The following is a 12,789-nucleotide window of genomic DNA, read 5'->3' as shown; positions in this document are numbered from 1 at the left end:
TATGTATGTCCCTAACTCTCTGACTAGTGAGTCAACTCTAAGGGGTGTGTTGTCAATATGATAGTTGCCAGGGGTGGATGACTTTCCAAAGGATGCTACTATGCATTTCTTGGCATTTAGTTTTAGTCCATGGCTCTGAGATCAATTGTTTGTCAGCCCTCTGTGGAGAAAATTTGTATCAGTCCGAGATTCAGTGACAGCTTCTAATTTGCAATCATCTGCAAATTTAGTCAGCTAGAGGCCATTAACATTGACCTTGACTTCAGAGAAGTAAATGCCAAAATGGACCGGTCCCACACTGATCCTTGATGGACACCACTTGTGACTGGCCTTTTTGTGCAGGTGAACTCCGCAGTTCTAATTTCCTGTGTCCTGTCTGTGAGCCAGTTGGCTATTCACTGGGTGACACAAGGGTCTGTACCTAACCTCTTGAGTTTGTTAACAATGCCAGAGTGAGGTATTGTGTCAAATGACTTGGCCAGGTCAAGGTAGGCAGTGTGAACCATGTTGCCCTCATCCATTGCTTTGGTGACTTTCTCAAAGAAGCCCACCAGGTTGAGTGGGCATGATCTCCCCTTGATGAAACCAAATTGGGTTGGGTCCAGTGTCTGGAGGTAAACTATATTATTATCGATCATTTCCATGGCTTTACATACAAGACTAGTGGGTCTGTAGTTTCCAGGGTCTGTAGATGGCCCACCTTTGTGCAGAGGGATGACTGTTCTCCATTCATGAGCCATGAATCCTGTTTGGAGGCTACAGTTAAATAACAATTCCAGAGGGCCTGATAGGTCATGTTTAATGCTATTTAAAAGGCATCCTGAGATATTTTCTGGGCCCATTGATGTAGTGTTCTTGGCCTTAGAGCGAGCATTAAGGACCTGTTCCCTAGTGATAGCAGGGGAGTTGTATATGATGGCATTTCCTGAAGTAAGGTTGACAGGGAAAGAGGGGTAAAGTCGAAGCTGAATTTGTCGGCCAATAGGTTTGCTATATCTTCTGGCTCAGTATAATGGCATTAGCCAGTTCATACTTATGTACTAATCCAGTAATGGAATAATTATATCAAATAAAATAATTAATTCATTAAGAAAGCACTTGTTTAAAAAGATACCTTCATGGAAACAAACAAGGTGAACCTTCATTTTGACATCATATTAAAAACTGTGCAAATAAGCATTGGGTACATACATTCATCAAATAAATTATTTAAAAATCACATAGTAATAAATTTAAAGAAGTACAATAATTTATGTAGAAGCCTTTGTGAGAAGTATGTGAAAAAAATATATTTATAAGAATATATTTTTGTAAAAATATATATGTGTGTGTATAGAAAACGTATGTTATAAAAACATCAGATAAAATGTATAAATGAATTGGTTGATATATACTGTTGAATTAAAACATGTATATTCCAAGGTGAACTATACAAAATAAATCATTGCCTATTAGCTATTTGTTTTAAGACGAACTAAAGACGTACATTCATTCATGCCTGGTGAATGTGTTGAATATAACCTAAGCAGCCATGTCAGTTCTCTTAATTTGATAAAATCCTTCCATGGTCCCCCCACCAGGATTGTGCATTATTTTTTCTGAAATAATAAACAAAAAGTGTTTGAAGCCAGAGCATACAGTTGAATGTCTATAAAGCCCATTCTTTGGATTACATTTTAGAATGTCGTAGTCATGTCCATACATATGTTTTCTCAGTTGTCTCTCCTTTTTTCCAACATAAAAAGCTGCACAGATGGAGCAAATTTCTTGGTGTATTATACCATTTGTTAGACAATTTCCATCTTGTGCAAAGACAATGGATTTCAGGTTGTTGTTAAGTTGAAATTCCTGACACTCTAAAATATATTTACATTGACTACAACTCACACTCTTGTGTCTTTTCTACTTTTCATCAATATATAGGAATTCTTTATTTCTACAAAATGTTTGATATTACTGGCTTGCTTGTAGATGAAAGAAGGTCTTGGTCCTACTATGTTTCTTAACTTGTATTTATTTACTTCAAAGGAGACCATTTTGTGGTCTGCCTTTACCAGGGAAGACAGTACACTGGGGGGTGTGCAGCATTCTACCACATTAGTGAGGACCAGATCCAGTATGGTTGTATGCCTGGTTGGTGTATTGACAATCTGGTCCAGGGAGTTTGTGTTTACACAATCCAGGAATCTCTGTGCCTGTGCTTTTCATGTCACACAGGATTCTGAGTTAATAGTGGGGTAATTAAAGTCACCAATAAATATGGTGTTAGGTTGAATGGTGAGTGTTTCCAATAAGTTTAATTACATGGTATGGGTTTCCTGGGTCATAGAGGGAGACCTACAGCTTGCAAGGAAGTGGTATTGGATTTTGCCTATCATGATTTGAACTTGGAGAAGCTCAAGTGCATTGTCCTGTTTGACCAGCCTTGAAGTATATTTATTTTCTGATGTAAATTGAGACACTTCCACCTTCAGTCCCTGTCTGTGTATTAACTGGTCTAAATTTGTGGAAGGCATTATAATCTTGCACTGTCTGTGTGCTCTCCGTGACTTTAAACCATGTTTCAGTGACTGCACAGACATCAGTATTCTCTAGGGTGAACCAAGCTTCTAGGGAGTTGAGTTTTTGTTTAAACTCCTAGAATTGAGCAGTAATACCTTTAGATTTTCTTGGTTTTGATTTGCTATGTCAGAAGTACTTTCAGTTTGGCATTGCCTAAAAAAAGCACTATCGGAGAAAATGTTTTAAAGCCTAGAGGGCAGAGATGCAGACCTTCCCTGGCAAAACCGTGTGGTCTGTTGACCGTCTCTTTCCATGCTGACAAATATTCCATCTCCTTTGAATGACACCAGAAACTAAGCCAGTTATTAAAGTCAGTCATCTTTTGTTTGTATTGTGGCATCATCCTTGGGACACATATTTCGAGAGCTCCAAGATATCTCTCTTCACGTAGTCTAGGGTGGTATGTCTCAGGTGATTTATATCCACATGAACTATGACTGAGTCATACTGGTACTTGGGGACCAATGACCTGAGAGTGTGTGTGTGTAATGTGGTGGATGCTAGCCCCTGATAAGCAACTGACTGTGGTTTCTCCTTACCCTGGTGAGAGGGATATCTGTGTGCCTCACAATGGAGTCTCCAATGACCAGAATGTTGGATTGTGGTGTGGCTTGCCTAATGCGCTTTGAAGTAAAGGCTCCATGAGATGTGGCTGTATGTATTGATGTGGGTGCTGTTTTGAAAGCATGCATTTGGTGCTGCTGAGGGTATTGTACTTTGTCTAGAAGGTCTTTGGGGTTTAGGAAGATTACATTTAGGTGCCTCAGCATATGTGGGTCTATATGTCTGCTTTGAATTATATGTGATGGATGCAGCCTGTGTACTACTGACAACCTTATTAACATTAGGAGTACTTTTATGTGAGAGCTTTGCCTTCAGTGACATTGTGTAAATACATCTCTCATATACCATATCAGTTTATTTAAGAATTAACTGGTTGTCAGTAAACATAAGGTAATTTCTGCATTGCCACAGGATGCCCATATCCACCAAGATGGTAACAGAGATAATGGGAAAGTTCATATCCATGGCAACATACCCTTTTTATTGATTAGACAATTGCAGTGAGAATGTAAAGCAATGTCAGGAGTATCTGGTTTGCAGCTCTGGGGACAATGCTTGTCACTGCAAACTAGTTGTCCCATTTACAACTAGGTATTGAAATTTCAGTCATGCCTTTACAGGAAAAATGTCACTCGAGATGTCTGTGTCTATACAGGCATTACCAAACACTTGAGAGTAAATTAATAAGTAGACCCTAAAGATTTATGGATGCAGTATTTAGGCAGATATTTTGAAGTTAGAAACAAATCAAGTGTTATTTATTGAAAAGAAAATTGGCTTTTCAAGAATGATGAAAAGAGGGAAGTCATGTGAATGGTTACTGCTTGGCTACTACTAGTGCTGGTCTCACCAGAGCTTCACTCTGCTGGGGTACAATGTTCCTTTGTTCTTCTCTCATCAGAAAAAAAACATTAGCACCAATCCCAAGGAGATGAGAGGAAGGCCACAACCTGTTTGGTGATCCAGTCTTGTCCCAGATGATGCAAAGGTCTGTAGGCATGTTGTAGCCTTTTCCTGGTAGATGCTTTAAATAGCAACCAGACCAATCAGTAATGTCATGTACAGACACTCACTGCCCAACCAGCAACAGTCAGAAATCAATGCACTCTGCTCCTTCTCTCACCAGGAGAAAAACATCATACTAATCCCAAGATGACAGCTGAGAGGTAGAATGTGGGCTTTCCAATATTCGGTGGTCTTGCAGTAGATGTTGCAGATTTTAAAGGTAAGATGGAAAAAAAATGGGTTAATATCCAAAGAGATGCAGTGTGCACTAGCAGTTAGTTATGAAAGAGAGGGTAACTAAGCTTTAACTATCTAAGTGGAGAGTCACTAATTTTAAAATAGCAAGATAGAGTAGAACTGGTGGGCACATTGCAGTTTGGTTCTATGGAATGCAGGATGGCCAATAAATTTAAATAGTTTAAGGGGAGTGATTTCACAAAATGATCATTTTATGCTTATTCCCAACAGCCAATGAAAGAAGAGAGGGAAGGAGCTATGTGGTCAGATTAACAGCAGGTAACTAGAAAGACAAATCAGTTTAAAAACAGAACAGTGTGACTCAAAAGAGAGACAGCTGTGATCTCATTCATAGTTTAAATATGCAATTAAAAGCAGAATGCAAGTAAAACACAGTGTAAAGAAAACAAATCACAATATACAAAATAGCAGAAGGCAATAAGGTAATATAAAATACAAGAAAGCAAAAGCAAAACAACCTTTTCCTCACAGCAAGTTGTGGCAGAGTTTGGGTGAGCTTTTCCAGTAAAGCCTTGAAATGTTTTATTTTACCCCTTAAATAGAATGTTCAGTTCCTAGCTCCACCCTCAGTCCACAGATAATTAACCATATTTGACCTGTTCTAACTTCTGTGTGACTCAGAAGAGACATAGCTGTGACCTATTTCCTAGGTTAAATATGCAACTAAAAGAAAACTACAAGTAAACACAGTGTAAAGAAGACAAATCACAGAATAAAAAATAGAAGAAGGCAATAAAGTAATACAAAATACATGAAAGCAAAGGCAAGCTAACCTTTCCCTCACAGCAAGTTGTGGCAGAGTCTGAGTGATCTTTTCTAGTACAGCCTTGAAATTATTTATTTTACCCCATTATTATCTTTTTTTTATCCTCTTCTATCACTATTGGAGCTTCTCTTGCAATTAATATAAGTACTCCTCTTTTCCTTTGTCTCAGGTATTCAGCTGAATAACAGTCCTGAAAACATTTCTTTAACAAATCCATATGCTCAATTATTTCCAAGTATATCTCCTGTAGCATAGTTGTTTGCACTCTACATTTTTAATATAGTTCACTACTCTTTCTTTTTGTATATCTCTGTGAGACCATTTGCATTTAAAGATAATGTAAAAAGTGTCATTATGTTAAAAAGTTACTCACACCTTTTATGTGTAACAGCATTTTAGTTAAGTGTCTATTTCCAGATTTTGTATTACATGCACTAAGGTTAGGCAGGTTAATCTTTTATACAGTTGTTTCTTGTCTTATCCATTTGAGCCTATGCCGCATTTTACAAAACTTTGTTTTATTGAAAGACCTCAAAAATATACCCCTAAACCTATTAACTTAATGCTAACACACACAACTATGTACACCTTCAAATATTGTAGTTTTACCCTCCCAATAGGACCGATTGTCCCAGATGGATAGCCACACTCACAGACTTTGATTAACCTAAAAAGATGGCTATGCATGCTAAGACATATGGTATAGCCTGTGCTTCTACTAAGTGCTGTCTTGTTTTGCCTTATCAATATTACTCTCCCAGATTGGCAAAACACTTGAATGCTTTCATAAGACGTTATCATTATCATAGTCATTGTAAGAAAGAAGCATTCTATTTTTATTGCTCTTTATCAAATTGTCTCTATGGAGACATGAGAACCAGATACGGAGTTACTTCTATAAGCACTCATTTATTTGCTAGAGAAAAATGATTTATTATATTCAATGTTCTTTTTTATTTGCTTTCTCTTAAAACTTGTTACTAGATCAAGCCAAGGGCCTTAATCAAGTCATTCTCCTGTGCAAGAGTGAGAAAAAGCACATCAGTTTTTCCTGTATCATGTTCTTTTCTCCAGACTTTTATTTTTTTACACTGCAGTGGCAACAGTTCTTAAAATTGAGCAAAGAGAAAGAAAGAAAGAAAAATGGAAAGACACAGGGGCACATGTTTACTTTCATATCCCAATTACACTAGAAAATAACACAAAACGTTACTTTATAGCATGCAGATTATATCGTGCATTATAAAAATACTACTGTTAAAAACAAAATTTTGTTTTATTTACAGTTAACTCTACCCTTCCTCTTCCTCTCTCCTAAATGTTCTTCCCAACATTAATGGCATTAAGTAGGGCATATACTTTAGAGTCTCCTACAAGTTTAAAAAAGCCCAAAAAAAAGTACAGTATTTACAGGTTTTCTTCTTCTGTCATGTTTCACAAATATAATTAATGCTTTGCAATCCCGCATTTATTTGTCAATTTCAGAGTTGCTGGTTTTATTCCTGTTGACCTCCATCTTCCAAATCCAGTCTCTGCTTCATTTCAAATGTTTTCCTGGTTCTTCTAGTCAATCCTTGTGCTTTTTTCTGTCTCAAGAATTTTCCATTGAAACATTGGAAAAGGTTTCACTTGCACAGGCTCTCTGTGATCTTTATTAATAGAAGAACAAGAAGCAAAATCTCTTTCTGTTTCATTATTCACTTTTTTGTTGGATAAACTTTAGTATTTCCTCCTTAGCATGATCTGCATCAAAAAATGATTTTTTTCCTACAGGAAAATATTCTGAAAATAGCTGGGAACAGACGCTTGAATCTCACTCCTGCTTGACATTCCCTGATTAGTGGAATGCATTTACTCCTCTTCTACCTGGTGTACAGTGAGTAATCATTTTCCACAAACACTCTACTGTCTCCCAATTTTAGTATTTTGCCCTTCTGCCACAGTTTTGTCAGAATTAACTCCTTCTGCCAGTAAGATTGCACCTTTAGTATTAAAGACCTAGGTTGCTTTCTCATGGCCATGTTTGGAGTATACACTTGATGTGCTCTTTCAATTAACAGCTCCTACTGTGGAATACCAGTCCAGTTGTTTATTTGTGCTTTCATAAAATTAATACAGTCTGTACAGAAGAATATATCAAGTTTTCTCTATGTGTTCTGTCCTCTAATTCTATTATTTTTTGAAACATATCTTCTTGAGCAGTCCCATATTCACCCAGCCTTTTCTTCATTGACCTCTGATTTTTGCAGTTTTATCACCTCATCTGAATATCAGTTTAAAGCTTCTTCCAATTTTTTCAGCTTTTTGTTTTCTGAGTTGATATACTTCTTCAGTGTTTTGTTTCTTTTAATCAGCTTTGAGTACATTTGTCTTTTTTTTCCTCTAGATTACTGGAAGTCACACCTTGAACCAAAGATGGAGCTTGTACTGCTTTTTGCTGAACAGCTACAGAATTCTTCCCAGTCAATGTTTTTCCTCACCTTTTGTGATTGATTTTCTCTCAGGTTCTGTGAATTTCTTTTTCTGTTGGCATCCAGGTAGTGCAGTTACTAGCCAGTTACTGAAATTTACCCAAAAATATGAGTTTACTGGCTCTCTCTTCTGAGTTTCTATTTTCACACTTGGAGAACTGAAATTAAGCTGTTAATTTGCAGCCATCTTGGAAGTGACCATTATATCAATCTTCATTCCTTAGTTACTAGAGTAACTAGGCAAACTGCCCTTGTGGAATATTTGAAGCTTAGTCAGTTTTCCTTAGTGAGAATCAAACCCTGTACCTCTTGTCTGTGTGGTAAACACCTTAAACATCATGCCAAACTTCCAACTCTTAAGAATAGTATAATAAGTACTAGGCTAGTTACCATTGTGGGACATTTTAAGCTTAATCGATTTCCTCAAAGGTGAGAATCAAACCCTATATGTTGTATCTCTGAGGTAAACACCTTAACCATTAAACTGATATCCAGTCCTAATGTTTGTTTGTGATATTTTTAAAATTGCTGTTCTGAAGAAAGAGTCAAATATTCAGAGGCAGGACACTTTTGTAAATTGCCCTCTTTATTCTGAAAATATTTTTGAATTCTTACCAGATGATTATTCACTCTTTCTGCATTTTTCAAAACTCTTTTCCCATCATGCATTCAAGGTAGAGGGAGCTGATAATTGTGGATAGGTAAGTGAAGGAGGATTTGTTATTTCATAGAGTTTATTTCAGAACTCGGTGCAGATGAAGGAATGGTGCCTTTGTCATGCCAACTGCAATGGCCTTTTCCTTAGTCTTCTATTGGCCAATTAACCCTCAGATGGTTTATGTATGAAAGATGTTCTACACCTTTTCTTTTTCCCAAAATGATGGAAACCTAAGGCCATTTCTAGATTTGCTAAATGTGAATCATTTTCCTTTTAAGCCAAAAGAATACAAGATGGTGACTTTAGAAGTCTACGTTCATTGCTTCCACAAATAATGTTCATAGTAACCCTGTCTCTGGATGTTCTCTGGGGTAATGTTTAGGTTTAGGGGTATTAATTCTTAAGTTCCAGTTAATCTTTCTGTCTTTTCAAATTTCTTAGGCTACCAGAGTGTTCATCAAATGCCTAACATTGGTGTTTGCCTATCTCATAAACTAGACTGCTCATATTTAATCAGACTTGAATAACTTTATTATACATATACCCACTGTTTTGGGTGTGCATCCCACTGTCAACAAGACCATGACTCTTTTCAGCAGCCTTGTGTAGACTTTCAACTGTGTCCTAATGCAAAACATGTTTTGCAGTGTGCCTGTGAATTTAGACTCACATATTATTTTATTCTATTTTATTTATCCTTTGTTGATCAGGTTAATCCTACTAGGCTAATAACCTCTTTTCAGGGGAAATTTGGCCAGGGCATCAGTGAAATTCCTCTTCTGTTTTCAATAGGTGCTGTTGGACCTTTTATATCCATTTCAGCTACCACCAACTCAAGCAGATGGAGCCTCAGTTTAACATCTCATCAAAAGAAAAGCACATTCAGGAGAACAACTCTCCCCTTATGCTACACTGTCGCAACAGCAATTAAACTCTCTGGTGTGGAAATAGAACCCACAGCCTTCTGCATGAAAGGTGAGTGTGCTCCTTTGGCTTCACTGACACTGCTATAAGATAAAACCCAACAAATCTTATGGTACTTCCAACTAGTCATCCCTTGGTTATTTGTGCCAGTCAAGATGTCTTTCATGGTTCTAGGACTAATTTTTTTTTTAGATATTTTGATTGAAGTACATGGAAACACCCCACATAAGGAAAATCTAATGTTAACTCTGGAATTTTGGTGATTAAATTTAAGATTCAGCAAGTATCTCCTTCACAAACTCTAAAGATAGATTTTCAAATCTGAGGGGACCTGGTTCCCTTTATAGTTCAAATACATAGCTACAAGAAGGAGATGTTAACTCTGTATCTGGCCTTAAAAATGTTTGGCTAGTTCTGAAACTAGATAATCTACCACACTGGGGACTCTTCTGACTGGGTACATTGATTGAGTTCACCTTCTCCACCTATCTTAATGTGTTTTTTTCTTAGAAGATCAAACACTTGGGGTCATGCACACTTGGTGCTGGTTTACACAGTGTTATCATATGCAGACTGTACAAGTATGCCTAGCCCCTGAGCACTCCAGCTCTTTTCTGCCAACTACAGTTACAGACTTTATTGTTGACTTTTGTCAATGAAAATATCTTGTTAGAATGTTAGATATAGGTGCACAAATTGTCCAAATTACTAACCAAGAGCCAAACTGGTATTACTTTTACAGTTTTATGAGGGAGTGCAACATCAAGTTCTGCTATTAAGTGTTAGCAGTGAACCTGACATCATAGAGAGAGGTTCCTAACCTACCTTGTCATCAGGAGCATAGCAGTAGTTGATATCTCTTTCTATCGGAATTGGCAGGAAGACACTAAAATACAACCTCATTTCCCAGTAGAACACCATAGAATGACTAAAGTTCAAACTGTAGGCCATAGCCTAACTTTTCTGGAGTGTGTCCATTTCTAGAATACCATTCTTGACATCATAAGATCCAAAGATCTATAGAAATAAGATGCTTTATTTGGGTTAAATTCTTAAGATGGAAATAAGATGTCTTGACAATGGCTGAAATTTGATGCCTTAGTATCAGCCTGAAACAACCAAGAACCATACCCAGCTCACATACATTAGGCCGAAATTCCAGCTGTTTTTCTGCTATGCTATTAGGGGAGAGCAGAAGAAATTGTGATGGATGAATGGTGGCATGTATCAACATGGCCTAAACTTTTGTAAGATTGAGTTTAAGACAGCTCTGCACCAACCATTTTAAGACTGAATTCAACCAGTCCTCTAAAGCAGTAAAATCAAACACTGATCCCTGAAAGAAGGAGACATAAATTAGGATGTCATTACGATATGACTGATAGCAAATCCTCTACCCAAAATGAGCTCCTTTACTGCTACCGTCTACACCATGAGTAATAAACGGACCAAAATAGAGCCATCAGGTGGTCTGCATTCCAAAGGGATAGATCTACAAGAATTAACCCCTGAAACAATCCTAAAAGGTAAGGATCAAATCACTCAAAAACACTGACTGCAAAGCAAAATATTTCAAGAGTACCAAAATTATCTCACAGTTTACAATGTCAAAAGCCACCAACAGTCCAAGGGAGACCAAGACTGATTATGGCCTTTTTAATCCCCACCATCAGGAGAATATTTTTCACACAAATGATGGTTGCTTTAGTGCTGCATGTCAGTCTAAAACTAGACTGAAAAGATTCTAAAGGACCATGAGACATAAGATGGAAATAGAGGTGTGTACACACCACCTTCTTGATAAACTTCCCAATAAACAGGAGTTTACACAAAATGTGATAATTCTACAAAAAGTTACAATAAAACAGTTGCTTTTTAAGGATTGAGGTGCTCCAGAACTGTTTTAGAGAAGAGGAAGATACCACATTCTTCAACAATGACCTTAAAATTTAGAAATGGATGCCCCAGCAACTCAAGCTATCAACTTTGTAGACCCAATGTCAAACCCACATTGGGTAGGCCACAGACATGAAATAATCTTCATGACTTATTTGTCATCATAAGGATTAAAATGAGTATAGCAAAAAAATCTGGTAAATCCCAGATTAACCATCACAACATCCATTGTCCAAATCCACAGAAAAGGGCTGCTTTATCTTGGCAAGCTTATCCACAAAGAACCCCATAATTTCTTCTTAATGATCTGAGGAAAAATATCTCAAGTGGCAAGAGAGGCAGCTGTGCTGCACAGCCTCCTGACTACTCAAACAGGTGCAGCCAAGATCTCAGTGGTCACAAAAGATGTCTTCATATGTGAGAATTCCATCCAATATGCAGTAAAATGCAGATCCAGACTATGATTGTCTTTCAGAAGGTGTCCTATTCCATGTATGTCTCTGTCTTTGCAATGGCCTTCACTCACATGTGACAGACAAGGACTGAGAAAAAACTGTGGCAGGACTATAAAGAGCACTAGAAATAAACATGTTATAGACTGTAAGACATGAATCTGACTAAACTGCACTGACCCCACCCCAACAACTGGCCAGCAAGGGACACGTGATTTACAGTGGACTAGTTCATTATCAAAGGAGATAGGTGAATGCGGCCAAGATGAAAATGCACAAAGTAATGGTCAGTCCAAGAGGATTGTTCCACCATCAGATCTCTAATTTCAAGACCATCTTAGAAAATCATGTTTAGTGAGTGATCAAATATACAAGTAGCAGTGGTAACCACCTGTGTGAAACGAAAGCTCTCTAAAATTTAAAAAGCTCCATGGCAAGTTTGCTGGTCTTGTTATTAACCTGCTAAACTCACTAAAGATAAACCATGTAGGAGGCTCATGCAATGAGATGAAGAGGAAGTCAGAGAATTCTTGCAGAAATGTCCCAAGGTAACCTGGTGGATGATGCACTATGAGGCATCTACAATTCAATTCTCCTCCAAGTAACTTCTCAAAGGAGTTGGAGTCATAGGTTCATAGGATCATAGGAGATTACTAGGCTATTGACCCGGAGGTCATTTTAAGCATAGCTGTTTCATCCCAATGTAATACCATAGAAATGATAGTCAATCCCCAAGATTGCATTTAGTGATGACTGCCCATGTCCACAAGGGTTGTGGGCTCTATCCCTAGTAAGAATTTCTGGTGCCCCATCCACTTGTCCAGGTTCCTTTTGAACAATGTCATAGAGGTGCTCTGTTTCACATGAATTGGTAGCTTGTTCCAAATACATGGCAGTTGCTAGAAAATAAATCTGTCCCCCCAGCATGTCATATTTAAGTAGCAGGCCATATTTAGGTCCCTGGAATGCATAACTCTAGTCCCATTTAATTTACAGATATGCAACAAGTTCATTAGGTTTGGGTCTTGGATTGCTCTTTAGGCCAGGCATAAGTCTCTCCTATGAAGTCTATGCAATATGGAGTATAGTGACAGGGACTTTAGTCGGTCTGTGTAAGGCACATGCTGGAGCCCCTTGATATTTTTTGTTAGAAACCTCTGAGGTCTCTCTAATTTCTGCAGGTGTTTCATATGGTACATGTCAAATAGGATGTTTTACTCAATTATGGGCTCG

Source organism: Protopterus annectens, chromosome 13.part0 (genome assembly GCF_019279795.1).
Source record: "Protopterus annectens isolate FY-2018-M chromosome 13.part0, PAN1.0, whole genome shotgun sequence".
Lineage (NCBI taxonomy): Eukaryota > Metazoa > Chordata > Ceratodontiformes > Protopteridae > Protopterus > Protopterus annectens.
The sequence above is the reverse complement of the archived record's forward strand: the minus strand, read 5'-3'. Positions refer to the sequence as shown.